This window comes from Petaurus breviceps, unplaced genomic scaffold, assembly GCF_028583685.1.
Source record: "Petaurus breviceps papuanus isolate PSGF00001 unplaced genomic scaffold, PetGlider_PUasm1.0 90750, whole genome shotgun sequence".
In the NCBI taxonomy this organism is placed as follows: Eukaryota; Metazoa; Chordata; class Mammalia; order Diprotodontia; family Petauridae; genus Petaurus; species Petaurus breviceps.
In genome coordinates, this window is record NW_027187335.1 from 2,504,148 (window position 1) to 2,516,673 (window position 12,526).

The 12,526-nt window shown below is 41.5% G+C and overlaps 1 long non-coding RNA gene across 1 annotated transcript in view; it reads right to left on the bottom strand.

Annotated features, from left to right (window-relative positions):
* Positions 1-1,766: 1,766 nt before the first annotated feature.
* The window catches only part of LOC138145759 (uncharacterized), a 44,334-nt gene continuing 33,574 nt past the window's right edge, over positions 1,767-12,526 (bottom strand). Inside the window, exon 2 of the long non-coding RNA XR_011164304.1 lies at positions 1,767-3,220. This is a non-coding gene — a long non-coding RNA (uncharacterized lncRNA). The remainder of the gene's footprint in view (positions 3,221-12,526) is intronic.

The window sequence follows — 12,526 nt, forward strand, 5'->3', positions numbered from 1 at the left end:
TTCAATGGTGGCTCCAGCTCTTGGGTTTCTCTAGGAGGGTAAAGACCCAGTTACTTGAAAAATAAAACAAACATGTAATCTACTAGTTCAACCATAGGGTTGTAAGGGACATTATAACAGAGTCATGACTAAGGTGGAGTATCTGAGAATTTGTTCCAGGACACTGAATTTGGAAGATGCTGATAGCAATTGTATTCCTTCAGTGCCAAGAAATAGCATTTAAACTCTTAAAAAGCAATCATAATTAGTTAAAATGGGAAGATTCCAGATAGCACCTCAGCCCTCTCTACAATGCTTTTTCTATTTCCCCTCCCAGTCTCAGCCCTCTCCCCGCCCTTTGTTGAAGGAAAGATTTCTGCCACTTGCCCAGGCATGGATCAGGAGGCTTGCTCTATTGCTTAGTTATAGATATACCTTAGAGATCATCTAGTCCAATAGTTATTAACTTTGGGTCTATGGATAGATTTCAAGGGGGGATCTATGAACTTGGATAAGAAAAAAATATCTGTATTTTCTTTTACTAAAATTCTTCTAACTGAAATTTAACATTTCCTTTAATTTTGGATATTAAAAAAAATTATCCCAAGAAGGGATCCATAGGCTTCACTGGATTGTCAAAGAAGTTCACAACACAAAAAAAGTTTAAAAACCCTGATCTAGTCTCACCTTTGTGTTTTATAGGTGGGTGAAGAAACTCAGGCTAAAAGAGATAATGTGTTTTGGTTTAGTTGTTATTGTTCAGTCTTATCTGACTCTTTGTGAAACCATTTGGGGTTTCTTGGCAGAGATACCAGTTTACAGTTTCCTTCTCTAGCTCATTTTACCGATGAGAAAACTGAGGCAAACAAGGTGAAGTGACTTGACCAGGGTCACACAACTAGTAAGTTTCTGAAGCCAGACTTGAACTCAAGAAGAGTCTTCCAGACTCCAGGTCCGGCTCTGTCCACTGCACCACCTAACTGCCCCAGGTGTTTTGGCCAGATGCGACCCCAAATAAATTAGTGGCAGAGCTGGAACCAGAGACCAGATCGCTTGACTCGTTGCCTTGTACGCTTTCCACCACACCATGTGGCGGCTCTAATTCTGCGGTTTCTTCATCACCAAAGGATCTCTATAATGCCTCCTCTCCCGTCTCTTTCCCTTGATTCACCCTGAAACGGATTTATTCCTTTCACTGAACTGACTATAGCAGGCTATTGGTTAATTCTGTCGTAGACATCGCCTCTGTGAGGTGGGAGCGTCTCATGCAATGGGGCGGGGAAGCCTCACTTGCTGAGGGAAAGCAGGGGAAGCGGCCCCTTTGATCCTCCTACCACGCAGTCCAACAATGTGACTGCGGAAAGATGAACGGAGTCGAGTTGCTTCCCTGGCAGGCTTCCCCCTCCCAGTGTGTCAAGCTTCGCAGAAGCAGGAGGAGTGGAAGCGAGCCCTCGGAGCCAGGCAGCAGGAATGGCTCCAGGAGCCCTGCCTGAGCCCTGGCTATCTGAGTCATCATCTCCCGGTGGTCTCTGGGAATGTCAGACTGCCTTAATCCCTTCTGTCCTCGGGCGCAAGCTTGCATTTGTCAAACTAAAAATATTCCCTTGGGGAACCTCTTTCGGCTGCGGTGAGATGGGAGATGGAATGGCATCTTCCTCATCGTTTCCTGACAACACATCGCCCATTCAGTGTTCAGTGGCTCAGTGTGGAGTGACCAGCCAAAATGAGTAATGTATCCCATGGTCCTCTGGTTTAGGCTGCCTTACCTCTTTCCCCTCCCAAAGAGATTTGGAAAGAAAAAAAAAGTTTTATTGTTGCCTTTTAAAAATACTATATTCACTTCTCTTTTTTCCCTTTCATAAAGCCTTTCCTCATAACAATTAAAAACACATGGACAAAATTAATCAATACAACTAAAGTACCCGTTCGTGTATATAACATTCTGTGCCCATAGACCACCACCTTTGTACCTAGACATATTTGTTGTCGTTGAGTCGTTTCAGATGTATCCGATTTTTCATGACCCCTTTTGGGATTTTTTCGGCAAAGATATTGGAATGGTTTGCCATTTCCTTCCCCAGTTTATTTTGCAGATAAGGAAACTGAGGCAAAGTTAAGTGACTTGCCCAGGATCACACAGCTAGTAAGTGTCTGAAGCCAGATTTGAACTCAGGAAGATGAATCTTCCTAACTCCAGACCTGGCACTCTATTCGTTGTGCCAGCTAGCTTCCCCACCCAGACATAAGGCCTTTTGTCACTGACTTCCAGAGGAATTTTTTACATTGTTCTTTTAATACTTCAAATTAAAACTAAAACTAAATTAAAACTAAAACTAAAAATCAAACTAAAACTCTACTAACTTAGAGCAAAACTGTGCCCATACTTGGACACACTGTACTTTGACACATAGTGATGTCATTTTGGTCTTCTTTGAGAACTAAGGACAACAACCAAGCAACCACTTAAAAGACTTCTCAAAAATAGATTTTGTTCTAGCACATCACAGAAAGTCCTTGAAACACCCATCATGTTTTCTCTCTGAAAAAAGGTGAAATAACACAAGAGCAATTGCACTAATAGTAATACTACTTTATCTTTGGTGGTCTAGACTTCCTAAGTTACTAAGTCAATGGTACCAGTGGCTTTGATTTGAATTTTGTTGGTGTTCAATATTGTCTTCATTGACAGAGCTGTGATCGTTGTGTGCATTGCTGTCCTCACCTCTGGGGTTTTTAGCTCTTCTTTGTTCACTCTGTAGTACTTCATGTGTCTTTCTTTGTTTCTCAGAATTTTTCATATTCATCCTTCCTTATGACTCACTATGATTCTGTTATATTCATGCAGCATCATAACTAGAGAGTTTTGCAAATGCACAAATTGAGGACAGGACAAGGGGACTCAGGGTATTGTGGAAGAGGCTATCCTGGGACATCAAGAGGTTTCTGTGTTAACCGAGGTCCTGGCTACTGCTGGTAGCAATGGAGAGAGCAGGGCAGTGGTAGGACCAGGGATGAGGCAGCCACTGCAGGGGGAAAGCAAATGCTGCCACCACTACAATTGTATATCCCAAGGCAGCCTATCCTATGTTTTGACAGCTCTTCATTGTAAGGCATCATAACTAGATCTGCCCCTTTGAATCTTCTACCCTTTTCCCCCAAAATTCAGTTTCCTTGATCGATTTTCATATAGCATGAACTCGAGGATCTCCATTGTTGAGGTTTTCTTCCTCTGGATAGTCACCTATAAAATGGGAATAATGATAGCATTTACTTCACAGAGTTATAAGGACCAAAAAAAGATAACGTTTGTAAATCGCTGTGCAAACCTTGAAGTGCTGCATAGATGTTAGCTGTCATTCCCTTCCTCCTCCCTCTCCCTCTTCCTGTGCCCTCCTCCTCCATCTCCTCCTCCTTCTACTTTTCCTTCCCTTTTATACTTGGTGCACATTAGACACCTTTAACAAGCCTGTCACATAGTAGGTGTTTAATAAATATTTATTGCCTTCCTTAGTAAATGTTTGTTGAATGAATGGGAAAAATTGGAATGCTTAAGGAACATTTTTAGATAAAAGGACTTTGAATCTGGAGGGGAGCTACCATGACATCCAGCAGTCTCACATAAAACCCAAAGGATCTACATTTAGGGCTAGAAGAGATCTTATAGGTCATGGAGACACCCTCTTTATTTTACAGATGAGGAAAATGAGGGAGAGAGCTAAGTGACTTATCCAGGATCATGTAGTTAATAAGTGTCCAAGGTAGGATTTAAACCCACATTCACCTGAATTCAAGTCTAGTGGTCTGTCTGCTATTTCACATTGCCTTTAACTCCTGGTCAGACGAGAGCAGTAGGATAGTTACCTGTCTGGGGTGAAATATACACGCACATATGTGCGTACACATATACATATACATATATAATAAACACATACATGCACACATATCACCGCATAATGATACTTTGGATCCAGAGAAGCTGGGTTCAAGCCCCATTTCTGCCATTTATTATCTGCATCATGTTAGGGCAGAGGCAACCCACGTAATGTTTCAGTTTCATGTTTGTAAATTGAGGTTGGACTAGATGATATCTGAGGTTTCTTCCAGCTCTTAAACCTATGAAAGTTTCTATAAGTGTGTGTAATTTTAATACTAGAAAATTCTACTTCCTACTATGGCCTAGAGGTATTTATCTCGTGATGAAACGTATCTCATGTGTCATAGTAAATGTGAGCACAGTGAAGTGGAAAGAACCCTGTACTTGGAATTAAGAAGACATGTTCGAGGGGTGGCTAGGTGGTGCAGTGAAGAGAGCACTGGCCCAGGAGTCAGGAGGACCTTGAGTTCCAATATGGCCTCAGACACTTAACACAAAACTATACATGTGACCTTGGGCAAGTCACTTAACCCCAATTGCCCTCCAAAAAGCAAAAAAAAAAAAAAAAGATATGTTCGAATCTCTCTACTCAAGACTTAAGACCTACTACTTAAGACCCCTAGACTAGTCACAACATCCTGTTCCTCAGTTTTCTCATCTGTACAATGGAGATAAAAATAGCACTTACCATACCTCAGAGAGTTGTTGTGTCAAAGAAGTAATGTATAAAAAATAGCTTTCAAGCTTTTAAGTATTATATAAGGGACACAGCATTATCAAGGAAAGACCCAAACCTCGACTGGACATTAACACAGAGGAGTAGGGAACTGACTTTTCAAGCTTTTCCCGGGACACACAAATAGTTCGTTTGGGCTCTGGCATCACTCGCCCAGGACTGATAGGAGATTGGGAGGAATTCTGCAGACTCAGTCAGAGAAACTTACAACTTGGGAGTACAGTAAGGGAAAATGACGACAGAAAAGAGAAAGAAAACAGGTAATTGCTCCTTCTTCCTGCCCTTCTTCCTCCTCCTCCGCAATTAACAACAGGCAGCAGCAAGGATGTAGCTTAGTATAGGGCACCGTCTCTATGGATAGAGGTCCTGGATTCAAATCTTCCCTTTGATACTACCAGTGTGACTTTGGGCCAGTTGTTTAATCTTCCTCAGTTTCCTTGTCTGTCAAATGCAAAGGTTGAGCTAGATGGCCTCTGAGGTCTACTCTAGTTTCCTGATCTTATGTTAGCACAAAGCAGGTGGTCAAGCAATCAGGAAACAGTGTGGTGTGGGGCCACTTAGAAAGCACAATGAATAGAGGGCTGAACGTGAAGCTAGGAAATGCTGAGCTCAAATCCTGCTCCACACTCTTGAGCTTTCTGGCTCTGGGCAACCATTTCATCTCTCATCTCTCATTACAAGTATAAAATGGGTGAAAATAGTAGTTCCTATCTTAAAAGGTTGTTTTTAGGATTAAGTGTGGTAATGTTTGTAAAACGATTTGCACACCTCCAAAAGATGTTAAATGCTATTATGTGCTAAGATTAGGGCGAAGAATTTAGGGGGTCTGCTTCAGAAGTGAGGAGCAGGTATACACACCAGCACTTTTTAACTATCAACTAAGCAACCTGGAGGAAGGAAGATCCTCATTACTCAGATTTCTAAATAACCATTCCAAGGATAGGAGTCTCTCTTATCCTCTGGCAGCCTGGGGTTAACAGGAAGTGTTGATACAGTTTCTCTCTGTCACCTGGTCCCTTAGTTTTCTCACATCTTCTTTCTCCAGTCCTTTTCTTAGTTCTATTTGTTCCTCAAGAGGGTAGGAGGGGGAGCCACGCCCATGATCCACAGGTTAACTTCTGGGAGAAAGAATCCCCATGTGAAGAGCTGAAGGAGTAGCCATGTCTGTCCTTGGGCAACGAACTGTTCTATTAGAGAGGGCTGTGTATGAGTGTGTTTGTGTGTTCCAGCCTGCGTGGGGAGATGGGGCTCCTCCCAGCTTCAGACTGAATTACTTAGAAACAGAGTTAGGACAACCTGAAGGAGTCTGGATTTTAGCACACCAGATCCCACCATTTTTCCAGATAGTTTTGATTTGGCAAAGTCCAAAAATAAAACTCCAGCCCACTGTCTCTCAGCACTTTCTTAGAGCTGGGTACTCTGCCAGAGCAATGGAATCCGTATGTTAGGAATGCAAGCACACACAGCTGGTAAAGACAGTTGATTCAGAGTACCCCAGATAGCTTATGTGGATCTCTTGCTTCTTCTCTGGATGTCCCTGGTTTCTTACGATAGCATTTATCTTGGGCTTTTCCTTGGGAGTCAAAGGCCCAGAGAGACTCCACTCAAGATTCATAGTCCTGAGAATTCTCATCCATTCAACAACTATAGTAAGGATCAACTATATACTGGGCACTGTACAAGGTCCTGGAGATATAAAACAACAAAAAAAAAAATAGTCCCTGACCTCAGACAATTTATATTTTACTGGTAGAATAGAACATATACTTTTGTTGATGTTCACTAGTTTCAGTTATATCTAACTCTCTGTGACCCTATTTGAGGTTTTTTTTTGCCTTTTTTTTGGAGGGGAGAGGGCAGGGTAATTGGGGTTAAGTGACTTGCCCAAGGTCACATGGCTAGTAAGTGTTAAGTGTCTGAGGCTGAATTTGAACTCAGGTGCTCCTGACTCCAGGGCTGGTGCTCTATTCATATTTGTGGTTTTCTTAACAAAGATCCTGGAGTAGCTTTGCCATTTCTTCTCCAGCTCATGTTACAGATGAGGAACTGAGACAAAGTGGGTTAAATGACTTGCCCAAAGTCATAGAACTAGTAAGTGTATGAGGCCAGATTTGAACTCAGGTCTGACTCCAGGCCCAGCACACTATCTACTGTGCCACCTAACTGTCCCACAGAACACACACTGATAAGTAAATACAACATATATAAAATAAATTAAAAAGTAAATATTTTGTGGTGGGAGGATAACAAAATTGGGGGAGGAATGGAGACAGAAATAGCCTCATGTAGGAAGAAGCCCCCAAACTGCGTCTTGAAGGGAACTAAGGGATGTGTGGAGGGAAAGCATTCCAGGCATGGAACACAACTTGTGCGAAAGCATGGAGATGGGAAATAAAATGTACGGGAAACAGCAAGTAAGCCAGTTGTCTAGACTGTAGAGTGTATGAGGGGGAGACGTGAAATAATCCTGGAAAAATGGGCTGGAGCCGATTGTGAAAGACTTTAAATGCCCAACAGACAAGTTTTCCTTTTATCCTAGAGGCAATATGGAGCGACACAAGCTGTTTCTTCTTTTTAAAAGAAGTTTTATTGAAGACTGTTGTCTTTGTGTCCCAGTAACCCCTGAGAGATGAAACTCTCTAGTTTGAACCTGCCCTTGTGACAAGGAAAAAGATTAAGCAAAAGCACTGAATACACTGATGCCATCTACTGATGTACACAATCTTCTGACCCCACAGTTCCCCACCAGCCTGTTGTGATGAGAGGCATATTTTATTCACTAAAGTTTCTTGAAGAGGGAAAGAACATGTGCTTTAGGAATATTGGTTTGGCTGCTGTTTGGAGGAGAGTATAGAAAAGAAAGGGGAGAGACTGGAATTAGGGGAACCAATCAGGAGGCTATTGTAGCAGTCCGGATGAGAGGTAACAAGGGCCTGACCCAGGCTGGAGGCCACATGAGTGGAGGGAAGGGAAGAGATGGGAGAAATGTGGAAGTAAAATTGACAAGACTGGATTTGGGGAATGAAAAAGGAAGAATTGAGGATAAGTCCAAGTTGTAAACCTGAGGAACTGGAAGGATAGTGATGGTCTTGACCTGAAAAAAAAATCTATTTATATCTATAATAGATAGATAGATATAGACATAGATATATCTATTGAGAGAGAGGAGGAAGAGAGAGGGAGAGAGAAGTTAGGAGTAAACAGGTTTGGGGAGAAATATAAGTTCATTTTCAACAAGTTAAGTTTGAGATGCACATATGTAGCCTAGCAGGCAGTTATTGATGTGGGATTGGAGCTTAGAAGAGAGACAGGGCTGTAAGATATATGGCTCTGGGAGTCATCTGTATATATGTAATAATTTTCATGGCTTTCAATTTGACTTGTTGTTTTTTACTTTCCAAAAAGAAAAGTCTGTTCTATAATCCAGACTTCCTGATTCTGTGCTGTTGACATATATGTCTTGGGAAGAGTGATGACAATTCTCCATTTTCCCAGAGTTGTCTTGTTTCTTGACTCATCAATATCAAAAATAGAAGAATGTGACACAGAAAGGAAAGAGGTTTTGTGTGTGTGTGTGTGTGTGTATGTGTGTGTGTGTATGTGTGTAGGGGAGGTGGGAAACTACAACAGGTACATGACTCTTCTTATCTTTTTTCTTTTTTTGGAGGGGGAAAGGCAAGGCAATTGGGGTTAAGTGACTTGCCCAAGGTTACACAGCTAGTTAAGTGTCCAGTGTCTGAGGCTAGATTTGAACTCGTCTTTCTGATTTCAAGGTCAGCGCTCTATTCACTGCACCACCTAGCTGCCCCTGTACCTGACTCTTCTTTTGAAGAGTGAGTCTGGATACTGAGGAAATCCTATTCCAAGATCCATGGAACTGGAAAGAAAATTCATGGGTGGTAGATATCCTTCACCTTTAGGAGGAGGTGAGATACATTTGAATGATTGGTAATTATTTACTGAAGGGTAAAGATGCAAATCATGTATTGACCTTAGACAATATGGACTTGAAGGTCTCTCCCAGCTTTAACATTCAGAGAAGCAGAATTTCAGAACTGGAAGGGACCCATTCCTGAATATGGATGCCTTCTGTAGCAAGCCTAATCAAGTGGTCATCCAGCATTTGCTTGAAGACTTCCAGGGAGGGGGAATCCACTTATTTCCTGAGGCAGCCCATCCCACTTTTGGGCAACTCTAATCATTAGAAAATTTTTCATCTTGTCTAAATTTGTTTCTTTACAACCTCCTAACCATTGCTTCCAGTTTTGCCCTCTGGGGCCAAGCAAAACTAGTTTAATCCTTTTTCCGTGTAACACCCCTTTAAGTCCATGAAAACAATGGTCATGCCTCCACAGGTCTTCTGTCCTCCAGGCTTACAGTTCTGTGATTCTGGGACCAATCAGGAGATGCACTGTCTTTCTGGGGCAATCATTCAAGATGTGATTGAGAACTTGCCAAAAAATCATCAGATTAATTGATTGATGTGGTCTTGTGGCATCCAAGACAACACACTCTCCTAGTTCTCTTACGTTTTAAACCACTTTGCTTTCTCCTTTGTTGGCTATACCTTTTCTTCCCTTCCCATTAAGGGGAATGTTGCCCAAGATTCTATCCTTGGCTGCCTTTTCTTCTACCCCTTGGCAAACTCAATTGCTCTCATGGTTTGAACTCTTACCTCAATCTAGACAGATCTAAAATCTGGATCTCTAGATCTGATCCCTCTTCTGACCCCCAGAGCTCCATCTTAAATTGCCTAAAGGGTCTCTCCACCTGGATATTCTCCCAAGCATCCCTCAACATGTCCTAAACCAAATTTATTCCCTTTCTCCACAAAACCTGCTCTTTCTGACTTCATTCTTCCTGTAAAGGCACTTAATGTCCAAGGTTTAAAACCTCTTGGTTATCTTTGACCCTTCCCTCTTCCAAACTTTTCCTCTTCTTCTTGTAGCTTTCTCCTCCGAACCACATTTGGTAACTTTCCAGTTTTGCTTGTCACATCTACCTTTTCCTCTTTATTCACTCTTTTCTTTACACACTTTACTCACTGTTACCAAATGAACATGGACAATTGCAATAGTTTTCTGACAGGTCTTCTCACTTCCACTTTCTCTCCTCTGATTCATTTATCTCACAACTACCAGCCTGATATACTTTATACACAAATCTGGTTTGCAACTTTTTAATAGGCTCCCCTATTATCTTTGGAATCAAGGTCAGACTCCTTAGCCTCTCTTTCAAGATGCTCCACAATCTAGTATTGCTGTATCACTCAGGATGACCTGAGTTCAAATCTTGCCTAGGACACTTATTAGCTAGTGTGATCCTGGGCAATTCACTTAACCTCTCTCAGTTTCCCCTTCTGTAAAATGAGTATTATAATAGCACCTACTTCCCAGGGTTGTTGTGAAGATAAAATGAGATAATATTTGTAAATCATTTTTACAAACCTTAAAGCATTATAGAAATGTTAGTTGTTACTACTACTATTACTACCACTACTATTATTATTATTAATCTTTGTGACCATGGGGTCACCACTTTGACCATTTTGTCTTTCTGAGTCTCATTTCTTCATCTGCAATGTAGGGATAGTAACACCTGTAGAACTTACCCACTAGGTTTGCTGTGAGCAGTACATAAATGCTATTTACCATTAAGTACTTAAAAATTGTGTGCTGAATTGCAGTGCTAATAATTTCTGCTGATTCACGTGGGAATAAATAATATAGACAGGGGAAACATGAAATACTTCCATAGAGAATTTAAAGCCCTGGGTAGGAAACTAAGTGACTTCAAATCACAGGTGGTATTTTTATGTCTTCTTCCGGTCATGAGTGTAGAGAAGAAAAGAAGCTATGGGACATGAACAGCTGGTTATGCAGATGATGTTGCAGTACAGCATATGGTTTCCTGGACCATGGCTTGTGATACCAGAAGGATGGGCTGGCTTTTGGCATGGGACAAAGTGCATCTCATGAGGATTGGGAAGAATGTGTTTGGCAGGAAACCCAATGAGCTCTTTAAACTGTCTTCTGAAATGGAGGGAGAAAGAAAACACCCAGGCGAAATTGTAAAACTATATAACATGCAGAGCAGTATGTATGACAGAAAGAAGCTGCAGAGAAGAGGAGACACCTGATGATTTTCAGGTGAAAGTATCAGGGCAATGGGGCATCAGTGATACCCATTTTTGTTGAGACAGGATAGTGTGGTAGATGGAGCACTAGACTTGGTGTTAGAATAGAGTTCAAATCCTGGTTCCTCTGTCTAATACCAATTTGAACTTAATTTTCCTTATAAATGTCTGGGCTAGATGACCTCTTCATTTCCAATACTATATCCTAGGATTCTATGTAACACTTAAGACCTCTGATGTTTATACAGAGTGTCCCAAAAGTCTGAGTACAGCTGGAAGCTTTACTAGTTTAAGTTTGCACCAATACTTTTGGGACAGCCTGTATACAAATTGCATAGGTTATGGGTGACAAAGTCCACTTTCCCAATCTTCTCCATGACTACAGTCACCACCTGAAATCAGACCCTTTATCACCTCTCACCTCCTAGTCTAATTTTTTTCTTATTAAAGGGGCCATTCCTTGACTCATTTCTTAAAGAGACCTGTTCACTGAATGGGTATTGCCTCACTCAGAGTGAGAACTTGAAAAGACCTTAGCTTAACAGTATCCTAGGCCTTTTCCAGTTGTCCTGATCAATATCTGGCCACGGGACCCAGATGACTTTGGAGGAGAAAGTGAGGCTGGTGACCTTGCACAATCCTCCCTCACTCAAATTAAAGTCAATTGCAAGTCATGTCATCATCTCCCTGATGACATGGTCCTCTTTGAGAACAAAGATAACCCACAACCACAGCTTAGACTTGCAATAGCTTCTTAACTGGCTTCTCTGACTCCAGTCTCCTTCCCCACATTATCTATCCTTTCCTTGCTCAGCCACTGGCATAGTCTTCTGCAGAAATAGGTCTGACCATTTCCTCCCCCTGTTGAAATACTGCAGTGGATCTCTGTTACATTTGGGATTACAGACGAACCCCTTAGCCTGGCATCAGAGATCTTCCATAATCGGCCTTTCTAGCCTTATTTCACATTATTTCCTTTCATTCAGAGGTGTGCTGGAGCTAACTCTAAGGCTTTGGAGAGCTAATTGTTAAATTTTCAGTGTGAGAGGCGGCCAGGTAGCACAGCGAGTAAGAGCACTGGCTCCTGTGTCGGGATGACCTAGGGATCGAATCCGGGCTCAGATACTTAGCACCACATCCAGAAATAACTGGCTATGTAACCTTGAGCAAGTTACTTAACCCAGATTGCTTAAAAAAAATTTTTTTTTCAGTGTGAGCATTTATACTTTGGAAACCAGCAAATGCTACAAATTAGGGCTTGATTTTTTTGTTTTGTTAATTGTCTAGTATTAATAATACAAATTAAACTTTAATGTGTGTATACATATTTTTCCCCCTTTGGAAAGCCTGATTGTTAAACATTTATCAGCACACCCCTGTATTACTTTATAAACATTGCTTGAGCTTTGGGCATGCTTTTCCCAAAGCATTGTCCTTGATCTTCTTCCCTTCTCCTTCTACATTCTCTCAACTAGTAATCTCACAAGCTCTCATGGATTCAATTATCATTGCTATGCAGATGATTCCCAGATATTTATGTCTGATCTGAGTGTCTCTTCTGAGCTCCAATCCTGTTTCACAAACTACACATGTCCCATTGATGTGTCAAACTCAACATGACCAAAAATTGTCTTTGTACTCAAACTTATCCTCCTTCCAAAGTTCCCTGTTAATATCCAGGCAACGACCATCCTCTCAGTTACCACTGTTCATAAACACAGGATCATTCTCAAGCCCTCCTCACTCACCCACTATATACAGTCTGCTACCAAATCTCATTGTTTATATCTCCACAACACCT